This window comes from Microtus oregoni, unplaced genomic scaffold (genome assembly GCF_018167655.1).
Source record: "Microtus oregoni isolate MIOR12 unplaced genomic scaffold, Mior012 000052F_ref0000163, whole genome shotgun sequence".
NCBI classification, from domain to species: domain Eukaryota; kingdom Metazoa; phylum Chordata; class Mammalia; order Rodentia; family Cricetidae; genus Microtus; species Microtus oregoni.
Window position 1 is genome coordinate 5914227 of NW_024543828.1, and position 18838 is coordinate 5933064.

An 18838-nucleotide genomic window follows, 5' to 3' on the forward strand; every position below is an offset into this window, starting at 1 on the left:
AGGCTAATGCTCACTTAAGCAGCTGTCAGGTGACATATGGCTCAGGTATCAGTGTCAAGAGCCATCTGACTATCTGTCCCCTTTTACCCTGCTCCAGGGCTCAAGTAGACTTCCTCTTTCTCTTTCACCCCATCAAGTGATCTTGAATGTTCTTTTAGATCTGGGTAAAGGAGTCACGGCAATGGCAGTCCCTATGACTCTTCTCAGGCTCATTAACTTCGTTGTGGTTGCTCTGACTACATCATGTGTCAAGAACACAGGACTCAGGACAATGGATGCATAGCTTCTTGCTTTACCCACGTTCCATGCACCAAGTTCTGCCTCAATATATACCTAACAGGCAGGCGCTATATTTTCTTGAAACAAACATGAAAAAAGACATGTCTTGATCTCTTGGTCACCAAACAGGCACAAATAGCACATGTGGTATTAAGATATGCCTCTTGGAACAAAAAAGTAGCATCAGAGAGCTTTTTATTTTTTTAATTTTGTGTACTTTTCGGCACAAGCATATGCATGTCCATGGCAGGGACAGTGTGTGTGCAGGTCAGAGGACAACTTGCAGAAGCCCATTTAAAAGAGAGATTTGTAAGATGACAAAGATCCTGGCCACTCTTCAGAGCCAAACCGTGTCACCACCTCCTTAGCCAAGCACACTGAAGGATTGCTTTATCTAGGAACTGAGTCTGGAAGGTTTAATGACTTCTGGACATAAGACAGGAGTAAGAAAGTGTCTTTCATTTTGCCTGACTTATCAAAGCACCCAGAAACAGTTTGGGATTTTTTTACTTCTGTTTTATTTTTTTTAAATAAAAGTAATAAGCTAATAATCTCACAGTTGAATGAAACTTTGTTAACAGGAAACTTCCTAAATATTTCATTGTTCCCCTAAATAATATAGTTTGACAGAGTTACTGAAAAGTCAAAATCTTTCTCTCTCTCTCTCTCTCTCTCTCTCTCTCTGTCTGTCTCTCTCTCTTGTTCTCGCCTTTTCACCATGCTTCATTCCCTCCACCCTTCTCTCTTTTACTAGACAATATCCCCTCCTTCAGAACCTCGGAGCCATACCCTCTTTACTCTTTCAAAGGATACTGAAAAATTATGGTACCAAAGCAATCTATAAAATTCATAGATTTCTAGATATTAATGCATTATAAATTTTTATTTGTACATTAGATTTATATTTCTGCATTACTCTAATTATAGAATTTGCTGTCTCTAGGATTATTGCTCTTATTTTTCTATTGTCCAGTTTTATTATCAGTCACACTCATAACACAAAAGATTCCAGGCTTTAAGAGAGTGGTCTGCTACAATTTGTGTTTGTTTAAGTATTACTCACTATTTGCTTCAATGCAGGCTCAGTTTTCCATCATCCACAAAAACATTTTAACTAGTTAGCAAAGACATAGGAACAATTCTATCTGCCCTGTGATTTTATCTGACAAGTAAAACGTAAGGAAAGAGCATAAAATTGATGAAACACATTCTCACGGACCTAGATTCTGCCTTTTCCACTTGATGTACTGGGTAAGGAGCCCAAGAAATCCAAATGCATCTCAGAAAAGCATTGTAAAGAAAATAGTCTTTGAAAATTCTGAATTCAAGTTCCAACACTATTACTTATTAACTGTATGGATTTGGAAAGTCATTTTATTATTTTGTCCTCCATTTACCTCATGAATAAGTATGTCCAGTGACAGGACCTCCATCACTATGATACAGGAAAAGCAAGATGTTGTCTGGAAAACTGCCAAGTGTCATGTGCACTAACATATAATTGTTCACTGGAGTATTATGATTTACTGGACTTGCAGCCACTACATTACTACTAGCATTTAAATTTTATTATGTAGTTATTTCATCTCTTTTGTTTAACCCAATGTCTGTAAATTTATCTACAAAGCTTAAAATACAAAAGTTTACTCTTGGATGGGTAGTTGGAAGAATATGCTAAAGTGTCACTTGACTTTTGCTCTCATAATTACTGTGAAATAATCCTTGTGTGCACTGTAATTATGTATTACTCTCATTGGTTAATAAAAAGTTGACAGGTCAGTAGCCAGGCAGGAACTATAGAGGTGACAGCCAGACACAGGATTCTCAAAAGAAGAAGGGGACACCAGCCAGCCACCAAGGAATCAAGACATATAAAAAATGAAGCAAGAAGTCGTGAGCCATGTGTAAGAGTTAACTAAGGAATATGGGTTAACTTAAAATGTAAGAACTAGTTAGTACTGGAAATACTTGAAACATAGAAAATGAGTTCTCTGAAGGAATACTTTGCAAGAATGAGATGAGTTTGTATACGAGTAATCACTAGACTCATTCTCACCTCCTCCTGGTTCTTCCCAGAGCAACACTGTTTGTGAAAAGTGGAGATGTAATCACACAGTTCATAGTGAAGACAATGACAAATGTCACTAATGAAAAAGATGACAAATGAGGACTAGAGCATCCAGAGGAGATAAATAAAATGTAGGAAGCAAGCTCAAAGGTTTCTTAAAGTTATAAAAACTTGAAGAAGAACACACAAGTGTTGGTGATGACACAGCAGTTCTACATGTGGCACTGGTCCAGGTCTGCATCATTTTCTGTCATGAGGAAGTTTTGAGCATCTCTGGGTCTCAACTTCTTGGGGTTTTTTTCTGTATTTTTTTAAAAAGTAGCTAAAAGGACCTCCTCATAAGTATGACTCAGATAAGAAAATTAACTGAATGGTAAATTTTAAAGACATATCCTTTTAAACTAGCTTTTAAATAATTTAAACTCTCAAGAAACAAGTAAGAATTTTATAAATTCCTTTATGTTCTTCTATGTGTCGTTATTTGTGCATATTGAAGTCTATATAATTTAATTACCTTTTCTGAACCAGTCAGTAATTACAATCATAAAAATCCATTTCTATTTATCATTTTGATGTGCATTTGCTAAAACAAAACAAAGCTAAGCTAAAACAAAAACAAAAAAAACTACACTATCCTCCAGAACTCAAAATATGTAACAAGTCATAGTGATTGACACTGATGAATGCTGCTGTTTAATCCATTCACCCCTTTAGAATTGCCTTCAATTGTACCAAAAATGAAGCTTTAGTTCCAGAAGTCAATCTTGGGTCTGGCACTTAGATTGTCATATAATAATCCAAGATGTTCACCAATGTCAGGTACTTCCTATTCAGATCACAATCCAAAAGTTTCTTATATTTATTGAAGAAGTCTATACTATTTATTGTCTGGAACAATTCTTCAGTCTTTCTTTGTCATAAAACTGTAGTCTAGTAACTTAGAAAGTCTCTTTTGGGCTAGATGTGGTGGTGAATAGATATAACATCAAATCTCAGGAGGAAGAAGCAAGAGGATTTGGGATTTGAGGTGCTCTTCAGCCAGTCTAGGACTCATGAGTGCAATATTTTATGACAGGTGTTTGTACTCCTAAGTTAAAGTAATAGTTTTTTATTCCTTATTAAATATTTAACATGAATTTACATTCTATTAAGGAAGAGGTTGACATCTTTTTCTATCCATTTATTTTTGGTAGTATGAATCTAGAAATTCTCATATTTCAATAAGTTATAATCTGTTACTATCATTATTCATGTCAGTGCACAAATTTCCCAGATGTATCCAGTTGGAACATTTTAAGCTAGATTCTATTTCACTCTTTGAGAATTTTGTTTCTGGAATAGTAAATAACATAATATGCAAAGCTCATCATGTATTTTTCTGCCCCAACTCCAGAAATAGACATTAAAGGAGTCCTTGTTACCTTTGCTGGAGACTAATTAACAGAAAAAATGTTGCTATACTTAGGAATGCAAATTGATATTGATAGTATCATTTTTTTGCTCTGGAGCTACTGTATAGTCATAGGAAAAACTGAGCCTCATACCTTATCTCATAAGGTATACAAATATTAATTTCAGATCAATTAAAGACCTAACATAAAATTAAAATTATTTTGCTATTCAAAGAAAAGAGCATTAAGAAAATGAATAGACAAAACACTGACTATTATGCATCACATATGTAATATATACATACAAACTCAACAGACTGATACTTGGAGTAAGTAGTAAAAGTTTAAACATCAAATGATAATAAACATGACAACAGTGAATACACATTGCCAAGTAAAAATATATTCATATTGATAAATAAAAGAAGATAATATTAGAAAGTTATGTCTTAAGTGAATGACTTTCAAAAGACCAGACAAGAGACATGGAAAAAAAGAACATTGGTAGAGGCTAGAGTCATTGAGGGAAGAATAACTGGAACACAGAGGACTCTTAGGACCTTGAAACTATTCTTTATAACACCATAATTAGACATTTTTTAAAATTATAACTGAAGTTCACATTTTTACTGCGTTTCACTTAAAGACAACTTTAGTAAACAGGAGGAATTCTCTTTGTCCAAATCACACAAGCACAAATTTCAGCTACCATGTGAAACTGAATTCTGTCCCATACCCATGGCACGTATATATTCAAGTCCTATCCCATATAAAAAATGTGAACTTATTTGGAAATTATATTCATCATTTATTTAAAATACAATTCACTATGGCAAGAGTTAAAGCAACTGTGCCTGGCATCCTTTTAAGAGATTGAGAAATAGGTGAAGCACAGAAGACAAAAGAAAATAGAAACCATTTGCAAAGCAAAGAAAGGCCTAGAGCACATCTTTCCTTACAGCCTTCAGAAGGAATAGACATGATAACATCCTGATCTTTTCTTCTACCCAGAAAAATAGTGAGAAAATTAATTTGTGTTGTGCAAATCACTCCATCTATGGTGCTTAATTAAAGAATTTCTAACAAACAACTACATTTTGCTAACTAATATCAACTTCCCCGATTATACTGTAGTTACCAACTTTATGTCACATGAAACAACAGTTGCATAAAGATCAGATATTGCTAATAACTCTGTAATCCACACCTAACTATAATAATAGCAGCTATGTACTATGAAAAGTGATCCATCACATAAATTTAATATTATAGAGAAGTCTCTTATTAGTCATTGTGCATCTGATTTCAGTGCAAGCACAACAAAGATTATTGCATTCCTTTCTTTCCTCCTAATTGCAAAACCATGCATTATTTCACAAAACTGAATGGAATTGGCCAAATAATGAAACAATGGGGGAAAGTCGAACATGAAATTAGAAAGTGATTCGAATAGGAAGGATGAAGATGCCTCAAAGAAAGAGACATTGGAAAAAAAAATTTTCATCAAAACTTTTGGTAAATTCTACAACATTGAAAATGCAAAGAATAAAATGTGGAAGGCCAGTTCATACTTAGAAAGATAGAGAAAAATGTTCCCACTCTCCAAAAGGATGATTGCCCCATCATGAGACACAGGATGAGATGATGGTAACCGGATGGGAATTATCTTGAGTCTTATCTACAGTTCTTGCCTTACAAATCTTCCTCAAGGCAGGCTGTAGAAACCACAGTTTTCTTTCTGGAATGTAGAAAGACTTCTTTTCTGCTTTAGAACTGGCCATAAAGGAATTCTCTTATCTAGTTTTTGTGAAACATAATAATACCCTCATTGCCCAGTAGGTTCGGCTTCATATTCAGAAGGAAGGAATGCAAAGAGGAGCTGCCAAGAATCTTATCAGAGACCTTGCTGCCTTTCCCATTCATTCTACTAGGGTTTAATCACATTCCCTAGTCCAATCTATCATTACATTGTTTTCTATGATTCAAGAGTCAAGCTTATACAATGAATTCTCCATAAAATACTTAAAAGAACCTAGCCAAAAAACTGAACAGCCAGAACACATGGAGAAGCACATATTTCACTCTATGTTATTTATCTGTTGTCTTTATAATATTCAGTAAAATAAGTCAACAGTACATTTTGACTTCTATGAACCACTTTAAATAATTAATTGGGGCAAGTAAAGGGTTTTAAGAACCTCAATTTAAAACAGAAGTACAGTTAAAACTATTGGGAAGCTTAAAATCTGAAATGGAAAGAGAACAGTCATGTGAACTGAGCCATCAATATGTGTTGTACAATGTTGTTATCTCCGAGTACAGAGAGTTCAGAATAAATTAGAGGACACTCAGTACACACTGCAGAATTGCTTGCCTAGTACAGGGGCGGCATTTTCACACACTTGATGATGTTAGCAGTAGCCATTGTGGTAACTATCTAGTAGTAGAAATTTAGTCTGATTTTAACCTGTGTTAGAATTGTTTTTTCAGTTCAGGGATTCAGGTGTTGTTTTTGTCTTTCTCTCGGTGACCTATGGGCTGGAAATCTGTTGTGATTTTTATCTGACCTTCTGCCAGAATGAAGTGAAGGTTGCTCAACTGCTTAGCAAGAAGCCCCTGTGAATCTGAAACTTAATTCATCATGTAGTAGGCTGCTCTGAACCACTTTCTCAGTCTTAAGTCAATGTCTCTCATTGCCAGACTTTAATTAGTGAAGAAGATGCTAGAAAACTGTTTCAAGATTTCTCTTCTATGATTCCCAAAGAAGGCTTGAAAATATGTCGGTGTTTGTGGCCAACAGGAAAACAATGCACAGTCTCTAAAACTTCTTAATGTTTAATTTTATATTAAATGGAACTTGACAAAATAAAGGTTACTACAAAATATGGATAACATTCTACGTTATTTGTAGTATAATCATGACTGTTTATTCAAAATGATAAAAAAGGAAGATCTGTGTAGTCACAGTTAAATTCTAAGAAAGACAGACCCATCAGTATTGTCTTTGGAGATACAGGGAAAAAAAGACAAGGAGAGTCAATCCCTACAACTGAGCACAACCTTGAAATTTGTCAGATTTTTGTTCCTAGAGATAGGTTGATAAACATGTGCTGAGTAAGCCAAATAAATTGTGATAATCTGATATGGCAGCAGTAGATTAGTGAAAATCTGACAGAAAAAAAGATTTTTTAAATGGAAGGTTAAACTAAAATTAATGAATGGACTGTCATACATATTGAAAACACATAATTTATCTATCACTTGGAATGTAGAAATAAGATAATTAAGGAAGATAAGTACTAAATAGTAACATGGCTAACATTCTTCATGATATTGAGTTTGTTGTTCAGAATTTAGTTTAAATCATATTGAATAAATACTATATATCCATATATTTAAAATAAGTATATATACTTGACAAAAAACAACCAATTAAAATATGTTAGAAATATGTAATTTACCTTTTTATTTTACAGAGGTTACTGTTAGGAAATAAATTGCTTCAAGTCTCAGAAGAGACTTTAGACTTTAGAGTCTAAACAGTGTTGAGATTTTGAAAGGCGATGGGGACTTTTGAAGTTGGACTAAACAAATACTGCATTGTGATATGGCAACAGGTCTATGAAGGCCAATGAGAGATATGTGGTGCTTTGAATGAAAATGGCCCCAGAGCCTCAGAGATTTGAATGTTTGGTTCCCAGGGATGGAACTATTTGTGAGAAAGGTTAGGAGTTATGGCCTTGTTGGAGAAGGTGTGTCACTGGGGAGGTGGTCTTTGAGGTTTCAAAAGCCCACACCATTTCCACTTCGTTCTCTGCCTTATTCTTGAGTGTCAAGTTTTAATCGCTCAACCTCTGTTCCAGCAGCATGCATATCAGCTTTCTGCCATGCTTCCTGCCATTAGGCCAAGGACTCAACCCCTGAAATTGTTACTCTTAATAAGCCATTTCTTCTATAACTTGCCTTGGTCACATTATATTATCATAGCAATAGAAAAGTAACTAAAATAAGCTGTATGGTTGAGGGTGTTATTTATAGATGTAAATTTTTAGATGTAAATTTCTCTAAAACAAAACTTACCCATAATTTTTCATTTGAAGTACTAATTTTATATTAATTGCCTTTTATTAAGACACCAGATGATATCCTGCAGGTCCACATTTAGAGATATTCACACCTACAGCAACTCACACTATGGAAAGCCTGGGGGTTTTCCCGCTACTTTGGATAGATTTACTTTATCTGGCAGTGACGCTCAGACATGATCAACACAAGCCTCAGCCGTGAGAGACAGTGGAGATAACGGCCCAGGGATTAAGTTCATCTCCTGTGAGATATGCTTTCTCCTTTCCTTTAAGAGCTGCTATTTTGCTTGGCCTCAGAGATGAGAGAAAATCATAGTTTAGAGGAACAAAGAAACAAAATAAAGCCCATAGCACCCAGTTTCTGCCTTTCAAAGGCACAGTTTTCCTATATTTCCCCAAACAAAGACCAGTAAACAGTTTGCCTCATTTCATGCACAAAGTAAAACAAAATTTCAGTGTTGACAATTTAGCTCTAATTGTTCATATAACAAATTAACCTGGATTTGTACATTGTCACAATTTTAAAAAGGTTTTAAGTGTTTAGCACATAAGAGCTCCACTGAAAGTATTTTAGTTACCTTTCTCAATGTTAGGATAAAATGTCTGGACCAGGGGATATAAGGGAGAAATTTATTTTGGTTTCCAAGTTCCCCTCATGGAATGAGTAATGAACTCAGTCACCTAAGTCTCTGAAACATAACATTCTACCAAAGCACAAGCACACTTGATGGAGAGATTCGGAAAAAAAAATTTACATTGCTTCGTTGTGAAATCTATTATCTCCATTAGAGTAGTGCAGTGAAAACAGAACCTTTATAACTTTACTAGAGTATTAGAAAAACAGAGACAAAGGTTCTTTAATTTAGCAATGCCTTTCAGTAGAGTTTTCATGAAGAAATGTTCTCACTCAAATGATTTGGAAATTCAGTGTCTCGTTTCTTATATGGGGGCATATATTTCCACATCTACTAAGGATCTTAGAGGAAATTTGAAGGTTTCAAAACGGAGATCTAAAATAGGAGATTAGAGCAGATCTAAAGCCTGAAGACAGTAGATTTAAAATACTTATAAGAGCAGATGGCAAAACTACTAACAGAGAGATATGAATGAAATCAATGAGATGAATAGGAAATACCTCGACACCTCCATTCCAAAATGATAAATGATAAAAAAAGTCTAGACTAAATAAATTCTGAGAAAAATATGACCTGACAAATTTAATCAATATGATAAAATAAATCAAGCAGGTTTATAATGAACAGCAATATTGAAACAGAAATCATCTCCCACCAAAGAAAATCCCAGGTCAGGACCAACTCTTCACAAATTAAACATGATTTATTTAGATTTACCTTTGATTTGCAAGTTTGTGTATGTGTGTGGAGACCACAAGAGTATCAGATGCCCTGAAGCTGGAGTTACAGGTGGGTGCTGAGCATCAAACCTGTGTTTCTGCAAGAGCAGGAAGTATTCTTAACTGCTGAGTCAAATCTCCAGACCTGTGTCTTCAATTTGGGGGGTGGAGTGGTTCTAACAGGGTTTCTTCATGTTATAGGTCTGGCTCTCTTGAAACTCAATTTGTAGACCAGGCTGACCATAAACTCACAGAGATCCTCCTGCCTCTGCCTGTCAATTGTTGTTATTAAAGGTGGTAGCCACCACTGCCCGGCTGACTCTGTGTATGCTCTTTCTAATGTGCTGTTTAATCAGCTTTGCATGTATTGCATTGAGTATTTTTTTAACCTATGTTAATTGGAGAAACTGACCTATACTTTCTTTACTGAAAGTATCATATTACTGGCTTCATAAAATGAGTTTTTCAGAGTTTTTTTTTCCTTTTTTATTCTATGTGATATTTTGAAGAGCACTGATGTTAATTTTCTATTAAAAATCTGGCTTTAAGGGATGGAGAAATTTCAAAAATAATAAAATACCTATAAACCAAACCAAGGTGGCGAAATATCTATACACTGATAAACATATAACATAAACGAAAGAAATTAAAAATCTTACACATAAATGGAAAGCTATCTTTTTTCATAAATTAGAAGACAATATTGTAAAAATTCACACTGCTGAAAGCAATGCAGAGATTCAGTCCAATCCCTGACAAAATATGACTCAGCTACCTGGTTTTTGTCAATGATGCCAAAACCATACATTAAAGAAGGCATCCTCTTCTGTTACATTCTGGAAAACCTGAATATCCACACATAAAAAAAATGAACCTAGATCATCATTTTTCGTTCTGTACCAAAATCAGCTCAACATGGAAAAATACTTGAATTAGAAACTGTAAATTTTGAAAAGTCTAGAGGGAAACACAGTTAAAACTCTTTCCATACCCTGTTCTAGAAAGAATTTCTGTATTCCAAAGCCAATATCTGCACTGACAAATAAATGAACACGTGAAAACTTCTGGACAGTGATGGAAACAATCTGCAGATTGAGAAATGGCCTAGAGAATGTGAGAAAAATCCTTTCAGCTATATATCTAAAGAGACTTAATAGCTACAATATAGAAAGAACCTCCCAGAATAAACAGCCAGACTACAGATCACCCAGTCAGTAAATGGGCAATGAACTCAAAGAGAAGTTTCAAAAGTAAGCAAAAAAAAAAAACACCAATAAATACATAAATTCAAACTTTTTAGTCATTACAGAAAGCTAAATAATAGCTACACCAAGATTTCACCACATGTAGTGGCATTTCAAGTGTAATTTGATAGATAAAGCTTGCCTGAAGATCTGAAAGTGAAACAGCCACACAGGTCAGTCTTACAGACCAGGTCACAATAACAAGTACCTTTACTCCCAGTAGCCATACTAGTTTGCAATAGAAACCGGGAGGTGCATGCTTTTAATGACAGGATGCAAACCTTTAATCTCAGCCCTAGAGAGGATTATAAAACAGGAGGAAACACCTCTAAAACACAGTCTCATTCTGATATTCCTGGAGGCAGGATTGTCATTTCAGACTGAGGTCGAGGTAAGAGTCAGTGGCTGACTCTTTTGCTTTTTGGATGTTCAGGTTGAACTCCAATATCTCTCTCTGAGTTTTTATTAATTGTGCTTAATCCACTTAAATCAGAATGGTTAACATCAGTGAAACAAAACACAAGTGTTGAGCAACACTTTAGGGAAAGGGACCTTCAGGTAGTGGAAGGAGTGTAGGCTGGTATATCCATCAATATAGAGATTCATCTACAAGCTAAAATGAGAACTACCGTACGATCCAGGTCTATGCCTGAAGGAGTATGTCTGTGTGCCTTAGAAATACTTGCACATCCATGTTTATTAAAACATAATTCGCAGTAACCAAGATATGGAACTGTGCCAAAGGCCTATTAAAATAAATACACAAAAAAACTGGTGCACATACACAATGGAGTTTTATTCAGTTATAAAGAATGAAATTTTATTGTAAGAAAATAGTAGGACTGCAGATCAGCATATTAAGTGAAATTATCCAGAAATTTTCCTCTCTTACTCAGAGTCTCTCTCTGTGTGAGTATGTGTGTGTGTGTGTGTGTGTATGTGTGTGTGTGAGTCTCTCTCTGTGTGTGTATTTGTGTATGTGTGTATGTGTGTGTGTGTATGTGTGAAAGAAAGAGAGAGAGAGAGAGAGAGAGAGAGAGAGAGAGAGAGAGGCAGGTAAAACAGGGAATAATAATGAGTACATTTAAGTCATCAGACTACTGTACTATAACTTTTTTCTAAGAAATAGCAATAATATTCCTTAAAATAGCAATAATATTGTTAAAACTGAAAAGCCATTTTATTAAAATATTTCGAATAAGTAATGCTAATAGAAAGAATTCACTTGTAACAGTCATTCAGTAAATGTTTATGGTCGTAGTTATCTACGTGTGATTCAAATAGACTGCTTCCTCTGTACTTGTTATGTTAATTTCCTGGGGCATCATTCAACTTATAAATGGTTTGGGTATTTTGGGAGCCTCATATAGGTTTGCAATGAGCAGTTTTTTGTTTCTTGTTTTTGTTTCCTTCCAATCTGATTTTTGTTGGGCCCATCTGATGGAAGACATTTATCAGAAATTGCAACTTTACTTTCTGTTCAGTACACTTTGTAGCTACTCTAAAAATGTTCACATTTTCATGTTTATGTAAAAGGGTGTCTGTTGCCTCTGTGTGTGTCTGTGTATCATGTGCATGCAATCAATGTCTGAGGGGATCAAAAGGATGTATCCGATCTCTTGGAACATTATTTACAGATCGTTGAAAGGCACCATGTGAGTGTTCGAAATCAAAGCCAGGTCCTCTGAGAGGGCAACCTGTGCTCTCAACTCCTGAGGCTCCTCCCCAGCTCCAAATAATCCTATTTTGAACAATATGACTGTTACCTACCAGAAGTAAACTTGCAATTACCCAATTGAATGAGAACTGAGTCAACTTTTTAAAAAATGAACGGTAACCTTTATTCATACATTTTTGCCACTGTTTATTGTGCTTGTAATTGTTGCTGATACATTTACTCATTTCCATTTAACCAGATATTCTATAAACCACTAACATGATTGACTATCTATAAGAGAATCACTATAAGAACTCCCTTCACTGCTATTACTGAAATATTGTGTATAGATTGAAATTTAGATGCCAGGGAAGTTCTAGAGCCTGAAACACAATCTTCTGTGTAAGCAAGCCATAATAAAAATGCCCTAACAGGAAGGAGGATACTTGTCTTTCACTTGTTATAAATTAATAGGCTTTATTTTTGAGTTGTTTTATGTTTATAAGGAAAAAATTCAAAAGAAATACTTTTTCGTTTTCTATGTTGCAAAACTGCTATCTCCTCAACCATATTGGTATGTTTTCTGCCACCTTTCTCTCCTAAGCATTGTGATTTCAATATGAACACTGCTCTAAAGAAAAAATGGCATTCAATCATCACATAGTGCATCTTATTATCAGCTCCTCCTATGCACAACACTCCCTATTTATAAGCACTCACAGAGAAAAGGTATGAAAAAAAACCTGTACAATTTACAGTTCAGAAAGAGAAAAATGTGCAAGATTTTTATGAAGTCTACCAGCATCAAAAAATACTAACCACAGTTTAGGGAATAAAACTGGATTTGTAAACAATATGAATTCCTTTCACTGGCTAATTCCCACACCTGTGGGCTCCTTGGCTCCTGGGAGGCAGTGGCAGCTGAACAGGTTTTGAACCACAGCTGCTACACATTGAGGATTTCTTAGCTGTTTCCCAGTTACACAACAGCTGAGTCCCAAGAACATTTTGGATAATGAAGATATTATGTCTTTCTTAAACATTTGACAGCATATAACTATAAAATTACCTGGATATATACAAGTACTCTTGTGTGTAATAGTATACTTTTCACAGATGTAATTTTATTTATGCATTAAATTATGTTCTATGATTACAGGTATATTCATTTTTTAGAATTTCTTTTGAATGATGTTTTGAGAAGTATTGTTTATATCGAAAGTTTCTTTTTATGCATCTTTAAATTTATAGTAACATAGTTGTACTGAGCATGTCTTCGGACTTTTTCCTTTAAATTTGGTGTTCTAAATGCATTTATGATTACATTTCCTTCATAATATTTTATCGTGTCCTTTTACCTCCTTTTTTCATTTATATTTCCAGATTGTTAAAATTTACTTATTTATCATCCCAGCCACAGTTTCCCCTCCCTCCTCTCTTTCAAGTCCCACTCCACCCAACCCCCTGTTCACAACTCTCAATCCATTCCTTCTCTATTTCTGTTTAGGAAAGGACATGTCTCCCATGGGTTATCAACAAAACATGTCATATCAAGTTGCAGTAAGACCAAACACCTCCCCATAAATTAAGGCTAGGCAAGGCAACGCAGTATAAGGAGTAGGTTCCCAAAAGTCAGTAAAAGAGTCAGAGGAAGCCCCCAACCCCAATGTTAGGAGTCCCACAAGAAGACTAAGCTACACAACTGTAATATATGTAGAAGTCCTAGGTCAGTCCCATGCAAGCTCCCTGGTTGTTGATTCAGTCTCAGTGAGCCCCAATGAGCCTAGGTTAGTTGATTCTGTGAGTTTTCTTATAGAGCACTTGATGCCCCTAGAAAGGGTAGAAAAGCTAGGACAATACTTTATCCTGGGAATCAATATTGGGCCCATCATGGTGATACCTACAACCAGACAGAAATTCAAGTCCGCTATACATAGGCAGACCGCCTGGTCAGCCCCTGTAGATGATGGCTGAGTTTGAGTTTGAATCATTGCCAGCCACACAGTAAGCATGGGACACAATTTCTTTTTTTGTTTAATATTTTTATTATTTTATTACTTAAAAAAATACCAATCCAAATTCCCACTCCCTTCCTTCCTCCCACTCCCTCCACACACCCTCTCACCCCTCCCCTCCAATCCTAAGAGAGGGCAAGGTACCCTGCCCTGTGGAAAGTCCAAGGCCCTCCTTACTACATCTAGGTACAGTAAGGTATACATCCAAAGAGAATAGGATCCCAAAAAGCCAGTACATGCAGTAGAGACAAATCCCAGTGCCACTGTCAGTGGCCGCTCAGTCTGCCCCAGCTGTCAACCACATTCAGAGGGACTAGTTTGATCCCATGCTTGTTCACTCCAGTCCAGTTAGAGTTGGTGAGCTCCCATTAGCTCAGGGAAACTGTCTCAGTGGGTGAACTCCTCATGGTCTTCACATCCTTGCTCATAATCTCACTCCTTCCACGCTTCAACTGGATCTTGGGAGCTCAGTCCAGTGCTCCAATGTGGGTCTCTGATTCTATCTCCATCTGTTGTTGGATGAAGGTTCTATGGTGATATTTAAGATAATCATTAGTCTGACTACAGGGCAAGGTCAGTTCGGGCACCCTCTCCTCTATTGCTTAGGGTCTTAGCTGTGGTCATCCTTGTGGATTCCTGAGAATTTTTCTAGAGTCAGGTTTCTTGCTAACTCTGTAACGACTCCCTCAATCGAGATATCTCTTTCCTTGTTCTCATATCTGTCCTTCTTCTATCTTGACTATCCCATTCCCTCAAGTTCTCCTCAACCCTCCACTTCTCCCCTCATCTTCCCCTTCTACCCTTCCTTCTACCTCCTGCCCCCATGCTCCCAATTTTGTCTGGTGATCTTGTCTGTTTCCAATTCCCAGATGTGTCTATGTATGTTTTCTTTGGGTCCACCTTATTATTTAGTGTAACATGAGGGGGGCCAGGCTTGTTTTGTTGTTTGTGTTTTCTGTCCTCCCACCAGGTCCCCCACAACTGTTTTGCCCCTTTATTTCCTGCCTGGCCAATCAGCATTTATTTATAACATGATTGACAGAAGAATACAGACAATTCTCCCGCACCACTTCCCTCACTTTTTTTAAGGAAAATATGCATAGTCCAATTTTTGGGGGTGGGAATGTGGGCATAGTATTCCAGGCTACTTCCAGCTGGTTCAAGACTGCAGCCTGAGATGATCAAGACTCACAGAATACTTCAGTCAGGACTTGATCATAACTCTAAATTTTCTTTAGGTCCCCATAAGATTATCAGCGCGCCCAACCAGCTGGAAGTAGCCTGGAATACTATGCCCACATTCCCAAAATATGGACTATGGATATTTTCCTTTGTTTTTTTTAAAAAGAGGGGGAAGTTGTGCAGGAGACTTGTCTGTATTCTGTCAATCATGTTATAAATAAATGCTGATTGGCTAGGCAGGAAATATAGGCGGGAAAACCAGACAGGAAGTAGAAATAATGTAATAAGAATAGGAGAATTCTGGGAAGGAGGAAGTTGATTCCTCCCACTCCTGCCCAGACCACTGAAGCAGCAGAATGTGAGCTGCCCCACTGAAAAAAGGTACTGAGCCACATGGCTAACATAGATCAGAAAAATGGGTTAATCAAGATATGAGAGGTAGCCAGTGAGAGGCTAGAGCTAATGGGCCAATCAGCTTTATAATTTATAGAGATCTATGTGTGATTTTCTTTGGAGCTAAAAAGCTGGGGGGTACCGGGCGGGACAAAAACCCCAACTTGTTAGTAGGCCCCTCCATGTTACAACTTAGCTTCTCTAGGATCATAAACTATAGGCTCGATGGGACAGAATTTTCAACCATGAGTATCACTAAGCCCTTAAGGCTATGAGACTCAGGTTCAGGATAATTTAGCATCATTCTTGGGAGATAGTTGCAGGGTTGCTTTCATCAGCAAACCCAAAAGCTTCAGCAGCATAGCATGAGACAAAAGTTGGATTAAGAAATGAAAGTAGCGAGGGCTAGAGAGATGGCTCAGCGGTTAAGAACATTGTCTGTTCTTCCAAATGTCCTGAGTTCAATTCCCAGCAACCAAATGGTGGCTCACAACCATCTGTAATGAGGTCTGGTGCTCTCTTCTGGCTTGCAGGCATACACACAGACAGAACATCGTATATATAATAAATAAATAAATATTTTTAAAAAAGAAATGAAAGTAGCCACGGGTTTTTACCTTGGCAATCACTCTTGGTCAGATAAAACCTAAAAATGGGAAGATCCTAAAAGCCACCAAACAGCTTGACAGTCACCAAACATCTTGAGGATTGTTTATAGAGTGAGTCTTTGAAAAGGCATTGAAGACACAGGAAGATAATAGCTCATATATCATAAATTTATCCCAGCCATTCTTGTTAACCCCAATCAAGCTCAGAATAGGAGGTCCAGAACACTGTAGGTTGTCATCCTTTCCCAGGCTGGACTGGTCTTATCCTGCTGGGAGTTAGAGGTGTGAGGCACTTTTTCTCCCCTTTTGTCCAAAAGTAAGATAACAGGATACTGGGGAAAGTCCCTCCAAGTTGATTCTGTTTATCAGAATCCCACAGTGGTTGGCCATGAGATAATAACTGGGAACATGTTTACAGGCTCCACCCAAGCCCACGGAGAGGTTTGCAAGGATGGATTACCATTTTTAGGTACTTCACTAAAGCTTATGAGAATTTAGGGGCAGCATTAAAATATTAACATTAATGAAATCCAAGAAGACTTAAGGATACTAGAGGGACAGACAGCTTTTCAAAGAAAGAGTAACAGAAAGCTTCTCCAAACTGAAGGAGGCTACAAATTCAGGTACAATTATCCAGGAAATCACCAGTCACATTTCATTTGATAATATCTACATACTATAATCAAAGTCCTTAAAGGTACGTAGAAAGAAGAGATTCTTTTTAAGGAATTACATAGTCTATGATCCTTGCCAACAACAGTTGATGGACCTTCCTACCTCAACTAACACAATCAAGACAGCCCCCCAAATTCTGCTGAGTTGATAATATTTACTATCACTCTTTCACTATTGTTCTCTCTCTCTCTCTCTCTCTCTCTCTCTCTCTCTCTCTCTCTCTCTCTGTGTGTGTGTGTGTAGATCATAAAAGAAAGAAGAAGAAACAGAATATGGTACTTTAAGTTAGAAGCTACTATAATTTATGTTACACGAAAGATGTAGAATATTATTTTAAGATGTGATACATTTGCTTATGCTTTAGAACATGTGTTTTAATGATGCAAATATGTAGTGCGTTCTTTTGTGTCTCATTTGTTTAACTCTGTGAATCTGTGTTACTGTGCCTGTCTAAAACATCTGATGGTCAGATAAAGAGATGAAGAGTCAATTGTGAGGCAGGAGAAAAGATTGACAGGACTGGCAGATAAGAGAAAGAGAGAAGTAAAGAAAGCAAGAGAGAGACACGGACTGAGAAAAGAAGGGGCCAGTCACACAGCCAAACAGCCAACCACAGAGTAAGTGTGAAAGTAAGATTACAGAAGAAAAGGAAAAAGCCCGGAGGCAAAAGGTACATGGGATAATTTAAGTTAAGTTAAGTTGCCAAGAAACAAGCCAAGCCAAGGCTGAGCATTTATAAGTAAGAATAAGCCTCCATGAATGTGATTATTTGGGAGCTGGGTGGTGCCCCCCACAAAGCCAAAATAATAATAAGAGTAAGAGAATAAAAATGAACAGCAAGCAGAATGGAGAATTATTCGGGGATAGAAAGGAGACTTACAAGATGGAAAAAAATAGGGTATTATGGAGGAGGGCACCAGAATGAAGGAGAAAAATAATAAAGTGTAATGTGTTTACGTAAACACATAAAATGTCATACTGAAATCCATTATTTTGTATACTAACAACAAAGGAAAAAGTCTGTATTGATTTGAGGTAGTCATCAATTTTGAAACAATAAACACACAATAAAAAGAAATGATAGAATTAGTAAATTAGACAGCATAAACCAAGAGCTTTTGACCCTTGAAAGACACTGATATGGGTGTAAAGACAACAGCAGAGATGTAAATAAATAACAAGTATAAGAAAAAGTGTTCAGCATCACCAATCACCATGTAAATGTAAATAGAGTCCATGATATGTATCACGTGTGGTGCCTTGAATAAGACTATCTCAGATATTTGAATACTTAGTTTCCAGTTAGTGGTATTATTAGAGAGTGATTAAGCAGGTTCATTCTTATTAGAAAAAGTATGTCAATGGAGACAGGCTTTGAGAGCTTAAAGCCTGTAGCCATTTCTTGTTTGCTTTCTCTGCTTGCTGCATGAAGTTTGAGGTGTGAGCTTTTATGTGTTTGAGATCCCATGCCTGTCTGCTGCTATTGCTTCCCTACCAGATGATGGACCCTTATCCCTCTGATATTGTAAAGTCAAATAAGCCACTAATTCTACAAGTTGCCTTCATCATGGTGTTTTGTCATAGTAATACAAAAACAACATATGCTTCACCCTTCCCGCAATAAGAATGATTATCAATACGAATAAACAAGTGCTTGTTGAGGTATAAAATAAAATGGAACAGCCTCATAACAAACTCTTTTTTCATTTTATATTACAATCCCAGTATGTACTCCTTCCCTTACTCCCATTCCCTCCACCTAGTCCCCCTACCCCACTCCCCATCTACACCTCAGAGATGGTAAGGCACATTGCTTTGGGAAAGTTCCAAGGCCATCCATACTATATCTAGGCTGAGCAAATTATCCTTCCAAAGAGAATGGGTTTC